Source organism: Hypanus sabinus, unplaced genomic scaffold (genome assembly GCF_030144855.1).
Source record: "Hypanus sabinus isolate sHypSab1 unplaced genomic scaffold, sHypSab1.hap1 scaffold_687, whole genome shotgun sequence".
NCBI classification, from domain to species: domain Eukaryota; kingdom Metazoa; phylum Chordata; class Chondrichthyes; order Myliobatiformes; family Dasyatidae; genus Hypanus; species Hypanus sabinus.
The window spans coordinates 254,190-259,957 of record NW_026781540.1 but is presented as its reverse complement, the minus strand read 5'-3'; the positions used below and the strand labels follow the sequence as shown (position 1 = coordinate 259,957).

Sequence of the window (5,768 nt, the reverse complement as noted above, 5' to 3'; positions counted from 1 at the left end):
CTCCCTGAAGCCTCATCGATGATGAAGGCATCCCACACTTACCTGAGCCTACAAACTGCATCACATCGCACAGCATGGTTAAACACGATCTGTCTTTGATCTGTACAGCTAATGGAATAACGATGCATAAATTGCAGGCCATTGAGTCTACCAGCGCTGGTGGAAATCTCAGCAGATCTGCTCTCGTCTCTGCCGCTGCTGCAGACTGCGGCTGCTCAGCAGGGAAGTGTTGTGTTGACGGGGACTGGCTCTCTGCAGATCTGCTCTCGACTCTGCCGCTGCTGCAGAGAGCGGCTGCCCAGCAGGGAAGTGTTGTGTTGACGGGGACTGGTTCTCTACAGATTTGCTCTCGACTCTGCTGCTGCTGGAGAGAGCGGCTGCCCAGCAGGGAAGTGTTGTGTTGCATCCCTCGAAGCGTGCACAGCATTTCCTTGAGAGATTCGGTAGGGAGGCCGACCTGTAAGACTTTGTGTTGATGTGGTTTTGTTCTCTGCAGAGTTCTTCTCATCGCTCTCACTGCTGCAGACCCTCATGATATAAAACACCTCGTTAATCCACCCCTCAGCGTCCTGTGCAGCAGGGAGACATCTGTCAGTTTACGCAACATCGCCTGATAACTCAAACCGGGTGTTCCAGGTAGCATTCTTATGAAACGTTTCCTTACAGGTGAGCAGCCGCTGTCGGTAGCAGTGGTACCGAACATGACAAGGACTCCGCAGAGAGCAAACTCACATGAACATGAAGTCTAACAGATTGGCTGAGAAGAATTGAAAGACTGAGAGGCCCCAATGAATTGTTTATGAAAGTGTTTTCAGAAATACTGCAAAGACTAGACACATACTATTATAGGTTGCGTACAACGAAGACGAGGCATTACGTTTTCCCCGAGGGTGGAGTACTCCGGTTAATCCCCACGCGGAATTGAGACAACCATTCTGCAGGGAGTGAGAAACAGAATGGAACCGTTTGGCAAAACGACCGTGACAGGACTCGAACCTGCAATCTTCTGATGACTTCCAATCCAGCACCGAAGTCAGACGCCTTATCCATTAGGCCACACGGTCCTATTGTAGAAGTAATGTCAGGGGAAAAATGGGGACCATGCTGACTGCTGCAAGTAGCTTCCACGTGTAGAATGATTTCCCAACCGAGCTAAAAGTACTGATACGCAGTGTTTTCATCCCAGGTGAGCATTCAGCCATTGTTTTCAATATCTCTGCATTCATTCTTGCTTTGGTCTCTTCTTCTAAATTCAGATATCTCTTTCTGTCACACAGAAAGGAATTCCCAAAGGCACACGTCACTGACTTCAGCGGCGGCGTTATATTCTGGGATTGGAATCCCAATTAGAATTGAATAAGCAGGGCCAGGAGTGAGTGGACGATCAGGGTCGATGCCATTCATTTGACAATGCCTGGGGAGCGGTTGTCAATGGTACTCAGCATAAAAAGTCTACCAGCCAGAAGGGGAACGGGAGGGAGAAAAGGAGAGAGATGGAGACATACAGGGCTGGTGGGGGAGAGAGAGAGAGAGAGAGAGAGAGAGAGAGAGAGAGAGAGAGAGAGAGAGAGAGAGAGAGAGAGAGAGAGAGAGAGAGAGAGGCAGACAGACAGAAATTCTTACAATTTCGTTAGGGAAACGAAATCGCAGGTTCGCACTCTGGGGTTCACATTAGATCCCGTTTGAGTTGGTCTGTCGGTCTGTCATTCTCCAGCTATCCCTTCCCATTGACGTATCTCCCTCTCTGAGTATGTGGAGGTGTCTGAAAGCTACTGCTTGGTCTCTACAAGCAAGGCGATAGTCCGCCACGTTAAAGCAGCAACCCCTTTGCCTGCTATCCGATGGTACGTTGAGAGAGTGGAAGGTGGAAAGTGCGTTCGGATAGAATCAACTTCGACGAGGAGTAAGTGTGGTAACGTCGAGCCGGATGATGTCTCGTCGGCAGGTAGCGATGAAAACGTCCGGGGAGGCACAGAATTAGATCGGGTTGTCCAGGAATTGGAGGAGGGTTTCGAGACGGGAGAAGTGATTATCAGTGCGGGGTTGAAAATTCGTTCATAAAAGGTAGGGTCGGAAACGGAGGTCAATGTGAAGTACATATCACCTTCCAAGCAACAGTTCGTCCCGAAAGTTTGAGAAGTTTCAACGTGTTGTTTATGTAAGTTTTGTAGAAGTACATCACAGACGCGACACATAACATTATATGTTGCGAATACTGAAGACGTGATATTTCGCTCCGTTCCCAGCAGGGAGGAGTAATCTGGTTAATCCCCGTGTGTGCAGTTGTTTCACATGAGGCAACTGTGCTGCAGAGAGTGGGTGACAGAATGGAACCAAAACCGTTAGGTTGGTAAATCGACCGTGATCCGTCTCGAACCTGCAATCTTCTGATGACTTCGAATTAAGCACCGAAGTCGGACGGCTTATCCATTCAGCCACACGATCGTCTTCTGCAAGAAATGCGAAGAGAAAAAATGCGAAACGTGCGAATTGCTGTCAGGCATTTCCGCGAGATGAGTCATTCGCTGACCGATCTAAACGTAATATTAAAACGCAGTGTTTTCATCCCAGATGAACATTCGACTACTGTTGTTAATGTGACTAAATTTTGCAACTTGCGTTTAAATGTAATATTCTATTTCGCTGTTTCCCTTACACAAAAAAAAAAAAAAAAACATCTGTAAAGACGCACGCCACTGACTTTTGAGGCGGCCTTATATTCTGGGATTGGAATCAGCGAAAATGGTCCAATAAAATCAATTCGTCATTGATAGAGAGGCCTGCTATCTTCTTCTATATTTCAGCCGTCACTTGCAGACGCCAGAACCGACCGGCCTGCGCTTGTGTCGGTGAAGGTTAGGACATTGGGATCTGCTGCCTCAGGCAGTGCTCGGTGCGCTTCAGTGTTTCTCTAGTTTAGTGGCTATCGGCCTGCGCTTGTGTCGGTGAAGGTTTGGACATTGGGATCTGCTGCCTCAGGCAGTGCTCGATGCGCTCCAGTGTTTCTCTAGTTTAGTGGCTATCGGCCTGCGCTTGTGTCGGTGAAGGTCAGGACATTGGGATCTGCTGCCTCAGGCAGTGCTCGATGCGCTTCAGTGTTTCTCTAGTTTAGTGGCTATCGGCCTGCGCTTGTGTCGGTGAAGGTCAGGACATTGGGATCTGCTGCCTCAGACAGTGCTCGATGCGCTTCAGTGTTTCTCTAGTTTAATGGCTATCGGCCTGCGCTTGTGTCGGTGAAGGTTAGGACATTGGGATCTGCTGCCTCAGACAGTGCTCGGTGCGCTTCAGTGTTTCTCTAGTTTAGTGGCTATCAGCCTGCGCTTGTGTCGGTGAAGGTCAGGACATTGGGATCTGCTGCCTCAGGCAGTGCTCGGTGCGCTTCAGTGTTTCTCTAGTTTAGTGGCTATCGGCCTGCGCTTGTGTCGGGGAAGGTCAGGACATTGGGATCTGCTGCCTCAGGCAGTGCTCGGTGAGCTTCAGTGTTTCTCTAGTTTAGTGGCTATCGGCCTGCGCTTGTGTCAGTGAAGGTTAGGACATTGGGATCTGCTGCCTCAGACAGTGCTCGATGCGCTTCAGTGTTTCTCTAGTTTAGTGGCTATCGGCCTGCGCTTGTGTCGGGGAAGGTCAGGACATTGGGATCTGCTGCCTCAGGCAGTGCTCGGTGAGCTTCAGTGTTTCTCTAGTTTAGTGGCTATCGGCCTGCGCTTGTGTCGGTGAAGGTTTGGACATTGGGATCTGCTGCCTCAGACAGTGCTCGATGCGCTTCAGTGTTTCTCTAGTTTAGTGGCTATCGGCCTGCGCTTGTGTCGGGGAAGGTCAGGACATTGGGATCTGCTGCCTCAGGCAGTGCTCGGTGAGCTTCAGTATTTCTCTAGTTTAGTGGCTATCGGCCTGCGCTTGTGTCGGTGAAGGTTTGGACATTGGGATCTGCTGCCTCAGACAGTGCTCGATGCGCTTCAGTGTTTCTCTAGTTTAGTGGCTATCGGCCTGCGCTTGTGTCGGTGTAGGTCAGGACATTGGGATCTGCTGCCTCAGGCAGTGCTCGGTGCTCTTCAGTGTTTCTCTAGTTTAGTGGCTATCGGCCTGCGCTTGTGTCGGTGAAGGTCAGGACATTGGGATCTGCTGCCTCAGACAGTGCTCGGTGAGCTTCAGTGTTTCTCTAGTTTAGTGGCTATCGGCCTGCGCTTGTGTCGGTGAAGGTCAGGACATTGGGATCTGCTGCCTCAGGCAGTGCTCGATGTGCTTCAGTGTTTCTCTAGTTTAGTGGCTATCGGCCTGCGCTTGTGTCGGTGAAGGTCAGGACATTGGGATCTGCTGCCTCAGGCAGTGCTCGATGTGCTTCAGTGTTTCTCTAGTTTAGTGGCTATCGGCCTGCGCTTGTGTCGGTGAAGGTTAGGACATTGGGATCTGCTGTCTCAGGCAGTGCTCGGTACGCTTCAGTGTTTCTCTAGTTTAGTGGCTATCGGCTTGCGCTTGTGTCGGTGAAGGTCAGGACATTGGGATCTGCTGCCTCAGGCAGTGCTCGGTGCGCTTCAGTGTTTCTCTAGTTTAGTGGCTATCGGCCTGCGCTTGTGTCGGTGAAGGTTAGGACATTGGGATCTGCTGCCTCAGACAGTGCTCTGTGCGCTTCAGTGTTTCTCTAGTTTAGTGGCTATCGGCCTGCGCTTGTGTCGGTGAAGGTCAGGACATTGGGATCTGCTGCCTCAGACAGTGCTCTGTGCGCTTCAGTGTTTCTCTAGTTTAGTGGCTATCGGCCTGCGCTTGTGTCGGTGAAGGTTAGGACATTGGGATCTGCTGCCTCAGACAGTGCTCTGTGCGCTTCAGTGTTTCTCTAGTTTAGTGGCTATCGGCCTGCGCTTGTGTCGGTGAAGGTTAGGACATTGGGATCTGCTGACTCAGACAGTGCTCGATGTGCTTCAGTGTTTCTCTTGTTTAGTGGCTATCAGCCTGCGCTTGTGTCGGTGAAGGTCAGGACATTGGGATCTGCTGCCTCAGACAGTGCTCGGTGCGCTTCAGTGTTTCTCTAGTTTAGTGGCTATCGGCCTGCGCTTGTGTCAGTGAAGGTTAGGACATTGGGATCTGCTGCCTCAGACAGTGCTCGATGCGCTTCAGTGTTTCTCTAGTTTAGTGGCTATCGGCCTGCGCTTGTGTCGGGGAAGGTCAGGACATTGGGATCTGCTGCCTCAGGCAGTGCTCGGTGAGCTTCAGTGTTTCTCTAGTTTAGTGGCTATCGGCCTGCGCTTGTGTCGGTGAAGGTTTGGACATTGGGATCTGCTGCCTCAGACAGTGCTCGATGCGCTTCAGTGTTTCTCTAGTTTAGTGGCTATCGGCCTGCGCTTGTGTCGGGGAAGGTCAGGACATTGGGATCTGCTGCCTCAGGCAGTGCTCGGTGAGCTTCAGTGTTTCTCTAGTTTAGTGGCTATCGGCCTGCGCTTGTGTCGGTGAAGGTTTGGACATTGGGATCTGCTGCCTCAGACAGTGCTCGATGCGCTTCAGTGTTTCTCTAGTTTAGTGGCTATCGGCCTGCGCTTGTGTCGGTGTAGGTCAGGACATTGGGATCTGCTGCCTCAGGCAGTGCTCGGTGCTCTTCAGTGTTTCTCTAGTTTAGTGGCTATCGGCCTGCGCTTGTGTCGGTGAAGGTCAGGACATTGGGATCTGCTGCCTCAGGCAGTGCTCGGTGCGCTTCAGTGTTTCTCTAGTTTAGTGGCTATCGGCCTGCGCTTGTGTCGGTGAAGGTTAGGACATTGGGATCTGCTGCCTCAGACAGT

The 5,768-nt window shown here is 51.2% G+C and overlaps 1 non-coding gene across 1 annotated transcript; it reads right to left on the bottom strand.

Annotated features, from left to right (window-relative positions):
* Positions 1–975: 975 nt before the first annotated feature.
* trnar-ucg (transfer RNA arginine (anticodon UCG)) lies at positions 976–1,064 on the bottom strand. Its single transcript is given in 2 exon segments — positions 976–1,011; positions 1,028–1,064. It is a non-coding gene; the product is annotated as a tRNA-Arg (tRNA).
* Between the last annotated feature and the right edge of the window lie 4,704 nt (positions 1,065–5,768).